Source organism: Poecilia formosa, unplaced genomic scaffold (assembly GCF_000485575.1).
Source record: "Poecilia formosa unplaced genomic scaffold, Poecilia_formosa-5.1.2 Scaffold47, whole genome shotgun sequence".
Taxonomy (NCBI): Eukaryota; Metazoa; Chordata; class Actinopteri; order Cyprinodontiformes; family Poeciliidae; genus Poecilia; species Poecilia formosa.
In genome coordinates this window covers 2,783,097-2,797,785 of record NW_006799986.1, presented here as the reverse complement: position 1 = coordinate 2,797,785, position 14,689 = coordinate 2,783,097, and the positions used below count along the sequence as shown (strand labels likewise).

Here is a 14,689-nt window from a genome sequence, read left to right as displayed (position 1 = left end):
GAGTCGACACCAGCTCATAAACACACACACGCACACGCACACACACACACACACACACACACACGGGACGTTAAGTCAGGCTGTGAAAAGAAGGACTTTTGTTTCCTAAGTGCTGATCCTTCCTTCACCTCTTTTTGTCATTTACAAAACACACAAAAGCAATGAAACAAACGTCACGATGCTAATCGATGCTCAACGAATCTAATTTCAACGTGAACAGTTGTTGGAAGCACAAGGAAAGATTTATGGGTAACACTTTATTTGAAGGGGTTTGCATAAGACTGACATGACACCGTCATAAACATGACATAACACCTGTCAGGAACATAATGAATGATTTTATGAATATTTATGACTGACGTCATGAAGTGTCATTCGGTAAATAATGACACTTTTAATGCAAAGTTGCACTGAAAGTCCATTAAAAATGCCAACTTTGCATTAAATTATCATAATTTACAAAATCATGCAAAGTTGGCACTTTGGAGGCACTAATCATTTTTGATTATCCACCTAAAGCAACAGTCAGTTACAATAATTAAGACTCATTTGAATATAGATGAAAAAAATACAAATTGAATTGGCAGATTTTTTTTACTTAAAGCAGGAAAAAACCTGGGAAAATGTTCCAGTTCCAACGGAACTAGAACTTTTTATCAACATTAAGGAATTATTAACTTACAACAAGCTTGTATATTTTGCTGAAAAGTTAGTTTAGAGTTAGTTTTGTCTCATTTGAGGTGTTCTATGATATTTGCACTAGAAAGTAGACCAAAATACTTGGTGAGATTTTGTGTTTTGCAGTGCAGTCATCAACCGACCAGCCAACAAAGCACAGCAATGCGCAGTAAACGGTGATTATTCCTGAATTTTTCTTTAATTTAATCAGAAATGTTCTGGTGTTTTGTCCAAGGACTGTAAAAGTAACAAGTAATGGTTGTGCTTTTTGAATCCGTCCTTTGAGCTTTGACAGATTTGAAGGTGACCACAAGAATCTAACTTTGACAAGAACAGATGTAGAAATGTTTCTGGCATTCTGTGTTTGACTTTTTATGATTGGTCATTTTCTACTGTAGGGTTGAACACGCAGCACTGAGTCATTACTGATCATAAAAATGATGAAAGTCCAACTTTTTATTTCTCAGACCTATTTTCATTCCAAAACTACAGTACTCTCAGTCCTGCGTATTCTTTAGGGAAGCCAATGTTTCTCCTTTGGTGGTTCGTCGTAACTGGGAAAAGATTTCATTCCTCCAAGGATAAGAAATACAAGCTTACACTGCAAAAAACATAAAATCCCACCAAATACGGTTGCTCTACTTTCACGTGGAAACATCTTAATAAACTTTAAATATAACAAAACTAACTTTTTAGTAAGATAGATATAGGATTTTGTTTTAAGTGAATAATGCTTGAATTTTGATGGAGAGTTCTCGTTCCACTGGCAGATAATTTCACTTATAAAATTGGAAAAATGTCTTATAAGTGAAACAATCTGCCATTGGAACTAGTACATTTTAAAAATCAATATTAAGGAATTATTCACTTAAAATCTAATATCTTTCTGAAAAACTACTGGTTTGTCGTATTTTAAGTGTATTAAGACAACTGCACAAGATACAAGACCAAAACACTTGGTAAGATTTTGTGTTGCACTACAAAAACACAAAATTTTGCCAAATATTTTCATCTAGTTTCTAGCGCCATCATCCTAGTTCAATTGAAATAAGACAAAACTAACTTATTAGTAACTCTTCTTCAAGATATATATATACTTATTTAAAGTCAACAATCCCTTACTATTGATGAAAAAAGGCTGATTTCATTGGCAGATTATTTCACTTATAATAAGAATTTTCCCATGTTATAAGTGAAATAATCTGCCAATGAAATTAGCCTTTTTTCATCAATAGAAAGGACTCGTTGACTTTAAGTAAGTTCCTGCATCTTGTTGGAAAGTTCCTTGTAAGTTAGTTTTGTATCATTTCAGGTGCATTAAGACATTTGCACAAGATGAAAGTACTTGGTAAGACTTTGTGTTTTTGCAGTGTAACCACTTTTTCTAATATAAATATCACTACATCCCAAAACAAACTGCTTTGCTGCAGTTTCTGCCTTCATATTGGAAGTTGCAAACATCAGTTGTATTTTCTGCAGGAATAAATTAAACTCTCCATGACTGCAGATCAGCTTCATGAGCATTGAGAGATTATCACTTTAGAGATTAAAATGAACGATGGGATCAAGGCTAACGCTTCCAAATGGATGTTTTTATTTGTTGTACCTGCTCTGGATTCTCCACTGTGTATCTGTTGTGTATAGAAGCGTTATGTTTTATTGAACAGTGCTGTTGCAGTAAACGCAGCAGAGGTCACGATCTGTGGCTCGGAGCGGAGCGAGTTTCTGACCCGCTCGCTCAGATGCACACCGTCCATGCATGGCAACAACATGAACAACCCAAACGAAGCAGAATTCATATTCAGGACTTATCAATCTGTTGCTTCTTCCTGTGCTACAAACTCAGATTTTATTGAAATGGGAAGGGATGAACCCTGACGGATCCGTCACTCTGCATACACTGGACCCACACAGTAACGCCTCGCAGATGGTTTACCCTATGAAATCTCAATTCCTCACTAAGATCCTGGAAAAAATGATCCAAAAATAAGTTTGGGCTGCATTTTTGGGTGTTTTTAAACTGCATTAACTATTAAAGAAGTTAGACTTTTGTTGAAAATCTAACATATATTCTATATAAGTCAAAGTTTATATAGAATATTTTCAAAAACCTGAGCTGACCAAATCACAACATCAAAATACAATAAAATTATGTTTGTTAAAGTAATAAAAAAGTTAATACCAAAAAGACAGACTTATTCCAGCTACAGTGATTTCCCAAAGACTCAAATCATTGAAATGTTAATATCCACCTACTTTTATTTATTTTATTATTTATTAAAAATGTTGCACATATGCCTTAAAAACGCCAGTCTCCTATTTTTGGGGGTTCATGTTTTTATTTTATTTTTAATTGATGATCTTGAAGCAAATTTTTATGCAGTAATCATCAACAAAAGCAGGATATTCTCCCTCTTCTAAAAGATTTGCTTCATTTAGCCACGTTAGAAATAAAAGGTGCGTCCAAGTCTTTGTTTGAGTTCCTCCTTCCTATTTGCAGAAACTAAAATAAAAGCAGAAAAAATGGAAATAAAAAGACAAATGCTTTGAGTTCCATCTTGTATTTAGTATGATTTAGTTTGAGTTTTGTCCTAAAACCACAAAACTCACAACGCCACATCGATCTACATCACATCATATTTATGTATTAGAAAGGCCTAGTCAAAGTCTAAATGTATGAGAGTTGGTGTTAAATTTCAGACTTTTTCCGTCACTCCACTCTAACTGGCTTAAATAAAAATGATTGTAATGAGACAAAGCGTGGAATATTTAAAAGCAGTTTGGATATTTTTTGAAATCGCTGCACCAGACGTTACATTTTAATTTCTGAGATGTAGCACTTCTCTCCTGGCTTCATCTCGTCGTTTCACCACATCAGTAAAACAGTAAACCTGCCCGTCTGTCATGCTAACCTGAATTATGGATGAATTTTGGGAATTCTGTCCTGATCAGTATGCCAAACACAATCACAGCCATCACTGCTGAAACAATAAAAACCGCCTGATTCCTCCTCTGGAGGACATTCCTCTCACACAGTGAAACATCCTGCAGCTCTAAAAAACACCAACCATGAAGCCTGTTCGCTCCCCGCTGCAGGTTTCACGAGATTCTTCCAATAAATTAAGATTTTCATCGTTTCTTGGAGCTTGGTCAAGGATGCTGGGAGTTTTTTTGCTCTTCAGATGTACTGCACTCGTTTTCTGTTCGTTTTCATCTGAAAAAGTCTCTTTGAAGCCTCTAACCAGGGGCTCTCCTGGCTGATGACGGGTTTGGGCTCCTGACTGCTGGATTTATCTATTTGTGACTCCTTAGAGAGCGGCGTGGAGAGGAAGGGTGGAATAAGGGGGACTGGATGGATATCATCGTCTTACAAGAACACAAAACGCACTGTTAGCGTGTTCTGGAGAGAAACCATTGCGCAAACAAGTGATGCACTGCAAAAACACCAAATCTTACCAAATATTTGTTCACTTGAAACAATCTGTCAGTGCAACCTGTTGATTTTTATTCATATTCAATAATTATTCATTTAAACTCCTGTGTTTTACTGAAAAGTTCCTCTTAAGTTAGTTTTGTTTTATTTTAAATGTATTAAGATATTTTCACCAGAGACTAAACCTTCATTCCACACTGCAAAAACACAAAATCTTACAAAGTATTTCTGGTTTAGTTTCTGGTGGAGACATTTTAGTTTACTTGAAATAAGACAAACTGAACTAAGAAGCAACTTTTCAGCAAATATATGAGCTTGTTTTAAGTAACTAATTTCTTAAAATTGATTTAAAAAAGAACTAGTTCCATTTGCAGATTATTTAACTTAAAATAAGATGTTTTTCTGATGTTATAAATTCAATAATCTGCCAGTGGAACTGGAGCTTTTTAATCAATATTAAGGAATTATTAACTTGAAATAAGCTCACATATCCTGCTTAAAATCTTAAGTAAGATGTTTCCCCTAGAAAATAGACCAAACTTACTTGGTAACATTTTGTGTTTTTGCAGTGTGCATTTATATACTTTTTAAAATAAATAATTCCTATATAAGTTAAGGTTCCCCCCTTTATGTAACAACATCCAGCCAGGATTTTGCATCATCAGCACTTCTTTCTAAATTGTGTTAATAATTTTTCTATTTTAATGCTGCAAGTTGTTTTACATAAATGTTGGATCTGCAAGTAAAATTGAACTCATTTATCTAAGTACAAATACAAACATTTCTCCAAATTTGTTAACATTTAAGACTCTGTACAGTTGTGAGCTAAATATTTTAGTTTAATGTTTCAACATGCTGTTACATAGTAACAAAATTAAAAATTCACAAGTATTGAATAGCTTAAGTTTGCAATAAAAAGGAAAATGAAAGAACTGCTATTCGCCCTACGGAGCAGTGAATTAGGGAACTGCGCTGACCTTTGACCTTCTGGTGTCTAAAGGCCAGCAGCAAACATCAGGTTTCTCTGGGGAGTTAATTAGGAGTCAGATGTTACCATTACTTATGACTGAGCAGAGCAGCTCCTCTTCTGAAAACATAAATTTATTTTATTAAAAACATGACATTTCTAAAGTGCTCTCTAAACGAACACACCTGCATTTTCAAACGTTTAACGTAGAAATGCAAAGCAGTCGTTTGATTTTCTCAGGAATTCTTCCTCTTGGTCTTCAGGCTCTTCCCATCATTCCCAGTGGACCCACTGGTGAAACGTCCCAGCAGCAGAAGTAAAGACACTTACAGCCTCGTTACAAAAGCTGTTTGGTAAGTTTGGAAAATTTCACATTTTGGACGACTTCATGAGGCTCAGCTGTTAAAACGCAGTGAGGAAGGTGGTGGACGTGGATTCTCACTTCATCCCTCCACTCAGAAACCAGTAGAACGCCTCACCAATTAAACCACAGACCAGTGGATGGTGTTACTGGGACGACGTCCAGCTGCTGTTAAACAGTTTCACTCAGAGATCCTGTTTAATTCTGAAAAAGACAAAAATACATTTTACTTCAGGGTTTCTGATCCTCACCAGCCAAATAGATGCTCAACTATAACAGAACAACCAGAAATACAGGAATAGGTCAGTTCAAACACTTTCACATTCTTATAATGTTTTCATAAATGTTGCCATCTTTGTCCCTCTAAACACTAAAGGGACAATATAATTGTACATATATTTTTTTCTCTTTATTTCTATACATTAAGTTGATGAATATCCAGAAAAATTACCCAATTTGTGGTGCTTTCTCATTAATTTGCACATCATTAAAAAGAAAAAAAAATACAAAACACTCTTTTTTATAATAAAATAAAATGATGAAAATAAAGTCAATATTATGAGAATAAATTTGTAATATTATGACTTTATTCTTGAAATATTACAACTTTATTTTTGTATTATTTCATCAATCTTCTTGTACAACTTTATCCTCATAATTGTTTTATTTTCTTAAAATGGTTCTGTTTATTTTAGTTCCTGTTTTCCTGTGGAGCAGCTGAGACAGACTCCAGTCTGACTCTAATTAAACCAGAATCAATCAAGCAATCAAATTTACTAGCATAAAGCAGAATTCATTATAAAATCAGATCAAATTGTTATACAGAATTACAAACAACAAACTCACAAAGACAAAAAAAAAAAAACTTTCCCCCAACAGGGAAAAACACAGTAATGCATGGAAAGTGTAAGTATTAAAAAGATGATGCAGATATGCAGATAAAAAGAAGATACAACTCTAAGCAACCTCTGGGTGACAGTTCTGTATTTAAATCACAAAAACACTTTTACTTACATTGAATTTCAAATTTCAGCAGATTATAGAAAATAACTCATAAAAGTGGATGGAAAATGTGGCAGTGGTGGGTCAACCAATTGGTCCCTGTGAAGGCCCGCTCCGGTCCAAATCAGAGGTGAAATGACCAAACCTGCTAAAGCACAAAGTCACTGAGTGTCCAAACCAGACGCCCTCCTCTTCCACCTGTCCTCAAATCTGACTGGATTTTAACAGCTTTTACTCTGATGACACCAGAACCCGATAGCCTCTGAGAGCAGCCCCCTCTCCCACAGCATCCCCTTACAGGTTGCCTCAGGGTCCCAAACCTAAGCCCGGTCCAGATCCACAGCACACTGCTGGACCAGAGAACCAACCCCCCGACCCGCTCAGCGGTCCACAGACCTGGTCCTCCTTAATCCAAGTTGATCTCTTGACCAGAACCTGAGAATAAAGTTTCCCATGGAGGCCGAAGGTCCCTTTCTGCCCCCTTTCTTTCTACCCCGGTGTCGTTCCCGTCATTTAACGTGGAAGAGACATCTGAGCCACGAGCGTCTTCAGTCCGCGTTAATCAAGCTCTAGTTTTGTTTCTCTAAAAGGTCCAGTTGGTTTTGGGAGGAACACGAAATGGACCAAAAAAACAAACTCTGGTCCGCCTACGAACCCAGCCTCGGTTCGGTTGAAGTGATCTATGGCGCGGTTCAAATGCATATGCGGACGGCAAGTGGACCAGAGACTGCTGTAATACACAGTTACCAAGTCCAGGAACTTTGTAACTGTGAGCCATCTTGGCAGGCAGTTGCTATGACAACAAGCCACAAGCTTAGATGTTTCTATCCAACTTATAAAAAGTATAAGTACAGTACAACTATTACTCAATCACAGTTTTGGAGTATCTTGGTGCTCTGGCGACCTCGACTCAAACCCTCAGACTTTACTGCTTCCTGTGATGACATTCAGTCCAGCTTTGCCCCTAGTCTGGGTCTGCAGTTCTCCATACAGTGTCACTCATGAATCCTTTAATAATGAAAGACATCTGGTTTTATTTCTTCAATAAGCAAGATACAAATTGATCCATAAAGATCCACGCACAGAGCAGCCAGACCCATCAATCCAACTTGTTGTTCCCAGTTTGACTATTTTCTTTCTCTCAGCTCCAGATTGCACACGGTTCAGTTCAGCAGTTTGTTGGTTTCATTGTAGGAAACAAATGTCTGCTCAGGAAATGTACCACTATAAAATGTAACGATCCGCAGTTCATACGCTTCTTGATTCGTTTTATTACTTTAGATATCTCTGATTTCATAAACACAGAGATAAAAGGCAGTTTTGAGGAAAAGTGGCTCAGAGAACAAATGAGGCCGATTGGCTCAATTATAGAAAATAAACACAAGAATACAGAAAGGAAAGATAAGTAGGAAGCTATGAGGAATTATAATAAAGAACAAAATGTGACAGTAAGTCAAAATGCTGTTCAATCATGTATTAAAACAGAATAGTCATTTATCAAGAGGGAAAACCCACAGCAGCACAGTAACAATATGTACCAAACTGAATAATTAAATATCTAAAACAATATAATTGTATATCAGTGATTTATAAAATCGAATAGAAACCTCTATATGTTTTGCTATTACAGAAGGAAGTTTATTTTATGTAACTTTTATTAAAAATGTTTTTTTTTTTTACAAATTAGTTTGAACTGTCACCGTGTCTCGACAGATAATCTGTGAAAAGATTGTTTTGTTTTTTTAAGCGCAGTCTGAAGCGCTTAAAAAACAACCAATCAGAGCCAGGAGGCGGGGCTTATCACTGTCAATCAAGCTCATGTTCAAGCTGCTAATTTATGTTAACAGAGTAACATTTATTTTATTCTGTTTCATTTTATTTTATGATTTTTTTTATAACAGAAAAACATTTTACCGTTACAGGAAAACCGTTTATCTGCCGTCATCAGTGGCTATGCTAACTAGCTTAGCATTCAGAACAGTGTGATTGATAGCGCTAAGACCCGCCTCCTGGCTCTGACTGGTCGTCTCTAGTTAGCACTGGGAGAAGACAGAGCAACCAGATCTTTTCTCATACTGTTTGACACAGTGGCAGTTTCAACAAATATGTAAAAAATATATAAAACTTAAATACCTTTAACAGCCATCCTGTTTATGGCTAAACTTTTAAAGAAGCTAAATTTATATAAACATCAAAAAACATAATATTTATTCATTATTGACTGACATCTAATCCTTAACAACCAAAACATGGCAGCCTTTGCTCTACTGAGTTATTGTAGAGAAGCCAGGCTGCAGAACGGGAGTATTTTTGTTTAGCAGGGCAGGGCAGTTCATGCTCTCAGAGGCAGACAGACAGGCCGGGCCAGTATATATTTACCCAAACGGAGGGGAGAGGGAGAGAGGGTTTGGTTACAACAACACTGAGCTGCAGGAAAAGGGGCATCACACGTCCAGGACGAGCCTGCAGGCTGGGAGGAACATCTGCTCTAAGGATTCATTAGTGCTAAGTGTGTCTCTTTCTAAAAGGAACCCAAAGTTTTGCTGTTCTTTTGTATTCATCTTGACATTTGGTTAAAAAAAGAACATTTTATGAGCTTTTAGTTTCCTCACAATGCGGAAAATTGACACTGCAGCATTAAAAGAGGTTTTTCAAAGCAGTCAGCAGAAAGAAATAATGAAATAAAGGCCTAATGGAAAACTGCTGGTTCATTTATTTACAGTGTGACACCAAATTTATTTCCCATGCAAAGCCAATTTGTAGCGCTGTTTACATTTACTGAAGGTTTTCAGTGTACAGGTGTAACCTTTACTGTCACTGATGCGGCTGAGCCTCTGGGACAAATGTCAGCACGAAGCGGGATAAGAAAAATACCCCCTAACAGCTTTATATCGTCACTTAACAATGAACTAAACATGCAAAACATGTAAAGTTGTCAGATTTCTTGTTTGAAATCAATGTGTAAATTATTATAGATCCAAATCTTATAAAGGGTTTTTGTGAGTTTGCCTTATTAAAATACATTTTGCAAATTTTCTAGGAATGAATTAGAAAAAAAATTAACAAAATTTTGTAAATTCTGATTTCGATCAGACTTATTAATTTAGTTGAGTTTAATAAATTAACTAAAAGTAAGCATTTGAGTAAAAGTCACTGGTTTGATGCAAGAGAATGGAAATCTGTGTTTATTTCAAGATGAATCAGTAGTGTTGTTACTAAAAAAAACCCCAAAAAATACAGAAATAAGAAACCCAGTTAAAATCACATGTGAATAACATCATTCTTTATACTTTATTGATCCCAAAGGAAAATTAAATGTTGTAACTCATATTAATTCAGACTCTTCTAAGAGTTGTTGCGATAAGTTTTTGAAAGTCATGGCGTCTACTTCCTGTCGTCTTCCTCTTCGTGGTTTCCAACAGTAGTAACATCCGGTTGATCATGTGACTTGTGGGTAACACTTTATTTGAAGGGGGTTGAATAAGACTGACATGACACTGTCATAAACACCTGTCATGAACATGAATAAGCCTTCAAATAAAGTGTTACCGACTTGTGTAACGCGGGAAAAGTGTCCCCACTGCAGTTCTGCAAAACAAACTAATTTCAATACGACCAAAGCGAGTTTTTTAAAACAAATTTATTTTCAAAATGTGAAGTTGAGCAATAGAAATTCAGCTTGTGAAATAAAAAATAAAATCTGTTCTTTTTCTTCAGTATCTGCTTCTCTGCTGTTATAACGAATCAACAAACAGGCGTTCCGATTGGATGGAGTTCACTGAAAAGCGAATGAAAAGCAGCAGCAGCTTTAGGTTTCAGATAAAGGACCCGCCGCTGCCGTACCGTACACAAACAATGTTCTGAAGATAAACGAACATTTGGCCTCCGTGACCCCGAATGTCAGAAATACAATAAGAGTATTCTTCCTGCAACGGAGTGAGCATACTCACACATGCTCATGTGAAATCTCAGGCGTGAAAGCACACGCACACATGCAGTATCGTATGCTCACATCACGCTGTGGGGCGTAATGTGTAGGAACAGGTACACACCCACACACGCTGCCGCACCGCTCAGTGGAAATGAGCTGAGACAATGTTTGTTAGTGTTTCTGATGAGGAAAATGAAAAATAATGAGCCCACCGCCTCGTCTTTGTTTCTCAGACTTCGACTGGTTTCCCTTTTCTCCTCATTAGTAAAGAATGCGTTCCAGACGACTCAGTTTTTCCATGTTCGCTTTTAGACCTGGAAGTGTTTCTGGGTAGTAGACGACTGCTGCCAGGAGACGGCAACGGCAACTTTTACAGATCCACCAGCAGCTAGATCATCTCTCATGAGGTCAAAGGTCAAGTGCATGTAAAGAGCTGCAGACGCATCAATAATCATGAAGCGAACCGTGTATTTTACAACAGTGACAGTTGTAATGGAGCACTGATGTGTGTTCTTGAACGTGACTTTTCGCGTCAGCTTACTGTTTTATTTTGGCTGTTTTTCTTATATTGACCAGAAAAGATAAATAAAACAAATTTTTGTACAAAGACAACTGCAGACATCATCTGCGCCCGATCCAGGCTGCAGATGCCTTTCTTATCGCTCATACTGAGATTATGTCACTCGATGTTAAATATTTCCCCATTAATTTTATCTTTTTGTTATCTTTTAATGATAATAAAATGTTTTAAATGTAATTGTTATAGACTCAGATGATTATAGTTTATGAATTATGACCAAAAGAACAAGATCCAGGAAACAAGTGGCCAAGATGAGCTTCCTTATTGACACAGTTCAGAATATTTTGCTAAAATCAGATTTTTTTGCAGAGTTGTTGCTTATTAAATTCGACCCCAATTAAACTGATGTGTGAACGGTTTATGACCTCAGAGTGTTTAGGGACGTAATAATGTCTTGTTTATGGATTTTAAAGGTCTTGAGCAACGAGAGCCGATCGCCACTAAATCATGTGAGAAAGGAAGATGAAAGAAAAAAATGAAAAGTGTCGGCACGACTCACCTCAGTCAATAAGCAATCAAGAAACTGAGCAAAAAAAGAAAAGAGTTCCAGATTCAAAGCTACTGCTGACCAGAAACTCAGACGGAGCTTTTTCTGTCTTACGATGAAAACATCCTGCTGACCCTCAAGACTTTTGGAAACATTGGCAATAAAGTAGCAAGATGAGATAAAGACGATCACAGCAACCAAACATTGTGGTGGAAGTGTGATGATCTGCTTTAGGATGTTTTCTTCAGCCTTAACTGATGGGCGGCCTAGTCAAAGTAGAGATCTAAATCCCTTTTAGACGCTGTGGCATAATCTTAATAGCTTGTTTCTGCTTAAAATACTACAATATGACTGAACTTAAAATCAATTTTGCAAAGAAGAGCAGGCCAAGACTACACAACACCCATCTTTCATAAACAATCGTCTTTCATAAACTTTATTTTGCATCTACAAAATAAAGTTAATCTCTCTGAAACCAAAAAAGTAAAGAACCTAGACCAAATATAGAGAAAAATCAGAGGACAGGACCTGAGACGGACATTATATGTTTGATCTTTTCCTGTGTTGCGCTGCTGAAAGCGCGTTGCTGTGTGATCGCTGCTAAACGCCGCGCTGCTGTCTGAGCAGAGCCGCGGTTATCTGCAGCTCCATTCGTCAGGCCGTCAGCGGCCCCTCTCATCGCTCTCCAAGCTCTCCGTATGGCTCTTGTTATGTCGGATCCTGGAATGCGAGGTGCATGCTTGGCGAAAGACTCCCTCATCGCTGAGATTAGACATATGGGAACGTGTGTATGTGTGTGTGTGTGTATCAACAAGAGTTTGATGCGTTCAACATGATTAGAAAATAGTTTCCTCGTGCACAGATCCTAATCTGTCCTGCCAACACCAACAGCTTGAGTGCTGCGTGATTGCTTGGGACACTTGAGTGCAGTGAAAACATTGTGATATGATAAAAATCTAAATGCATGCTCTGCTTTAAGCTTTAAGTTCACTGGTTTTTTTTTTTTCTTTTCCCACTAATCGTCTTATTTGTCCAACCGTTTCCCTTAAAGCTCAGAAACAGTTCCGGGTTGGAGCGCTGATGTTCACACTTGGAACACAGTAGCTAATAAGTGCGTATAATTACCGAAAGGCCCCGGGTTATTTCGGATTCCTGTGTGGGGGTTTAATAAGTTGTCAGGTGATGTGCTGACGCTCCGCATTTGTGCAGCCATCATTCAGTCTGCCTGTGCGCTCCGGGGCGGGGGGTGTGGCTCAGCGTGACGGCATGTGTCACATGGAGGTAATTTTAGCTGGCAGATGACTGAGGTGAGAGGTGGTGAAAGCGCCGCTAAAGGAAGGCGGAGGGTGACAAGTTTGTTGCTGACATAAACAGAGTTGAGCGTTAATGGCTGTAACGCTAAAGCACACAAAGCAGCTGCTGTCTCTTTATGTAGTGGGATTATTTTAAGGAGCTTGGTAAAATGGGGACGATTATGTTTCCTTGAACAAGTCAGGATAGATTTATGGGCGACACGAAACATGTTCATTACACTTTGTTTGCTCAAAATCATTCTTAGATGATGAGATTTTACCTGTTTTAGGGCCTCCCGTCACTTTAAATCCAAATAAGCTGCCCAAACTCAATGTTTACACTTGCACATGAAAATGGTTGCAAACAGAGGCGTAGTTATACAACCGTACACCTTTGAAAAGCATAATTGGAGCCTTCTGCACAACTAACAAGATTTACAGCAACTGTTTTCTGAATGGTAAGTTAACAGCAAAACTTCTTTTCCAGCAGCCATTGTACAGCGCATAATACCAGCTGACTATCTCAACAAATGCAAGGTTTTTAAAACAACTCATTTTCCAGACAACAAAAAATTACCATAGTGCTAAACTTATTGTTTTTTAAGCACTTGTCTGTTTTTAGAAGCAAAAAAGACCCAAATAAAACTAAAAAAAAAATTGACAAATGTGAATTTCACATAAGAGATCCTCTTTAAAATATGGATGAACTTTTTTCCAAGTCCTCGTTTTTCATCTTTAACATTAATTTGCATTAATGTTATGTATGTTTTTGCAGTAATTCAGTAAAACGATATGAGTAGTATCTTGTCACATCACAAAAAAACTTTAAAGTATTTCTTCGCGAAACCCAACAATGCGGCTTGTATTTATGCTAATCTCATCTGAGTCGTCACTGTCTAACCACCGTCTTTTAGGATGCTTTCACTGCAGCTGATTCATCGTTACCATGGAGATCTATGGCTGCGTCTCTAAATCACGCTTTGCTCAGTTTAAGGAGGTAATCATCAAGCTCTGTTGGTTTTCATGTGCATATTTCTGATCAGGTTGCTGCACAGTAGAAACCTTTTACTGTACCCTGTGCGCAGTGAAATGTTTAAAATGCGAAATGTGATGTAATCAGGCTGAACAGGACTTTGCGTGTTTCCAGAGGATTTGTTTTACTTTCAGGCGAGCATGACTTCATGTAAGTTGCATTAAACATCCCTCAGGCTTGAGTTCAGCAGTTCAGGACGACGTTCAAACGTTTCCGGGGAAGGATGCACAGCGCGATGACTAAAGCTTTCCTGGTAGGTTGGATGTCTCAGCGCCGATCGTCAGGGTAAATAGTTTCGGTTGGTTTTAGACGGTGAACAAGTTCTCAGGATTCCAGCCTGAGAATTTAAAAACATTAAAACATTTTAGCTTTGTTTCCCTTTGTTACATTTTTCTGTGACAGAACAAAACGTGCGGGTTGGTGCTGTGAAGTCTGGTTGCAACACAGAGTGTTTATAAATTATGTAATAAACTTATTTGTTTTTTTAACAGACATGAATTAGATTTTTTATGAAGAGTTGAGAGAAAACAGGCTCAGTTGTATTTTGTTGCACAAACGTCATGCAAAGGTTAAAAAACATCAGAGAAATGAATTTATCTGAATACATTTGATACTTTAATTACCTTTTCACATTTTCCAATAAACTTTTTTATTATTATTTATGACAAAACATTCAGCTCAGAGTGTGATGATGTCACACGTGTTAAGGACATTTTTTGTTTTGAACTGCTTCCATGTGAACACTGGAAAAAAGAGAAGTGCATTTCCACAAAAACAAAAAACTGGTAAATTTGTGACTTTGAAAAGTTAAAAATTTGCTGGAAAAAAGAGAGAAACTTTTAGGGTTTTTTCTGGATGAACCTAAAAATGAAGCACTATTTACTTTCAATACGGGTTTTTACACAGTTATTTTACTGTTTTAAAG

General features: G+C 37.2%; 1 long non-coding RNA gene across 1 annotated transcript in view; it reads left to right on the top strand.

The window, feature by feature from the left end:
• LOC103138188 (uncharacterized) overlaps positions 1-14,689 on the top strand; it is a 76,191-nt gene that overhangs the window by 45,474 nt on the left and 16,028 nt on the right. Inside the window, exon 10 of the long non-coding RNA XR_001662122.1 lies at positions 5,342-5,431. This is a non-coding gene — a long non-coding RNA (uncharacterized LOC103138188). The remainder of the gene's footprint in view (positions 1-5,341; positions 5,432-14,689) is intronic.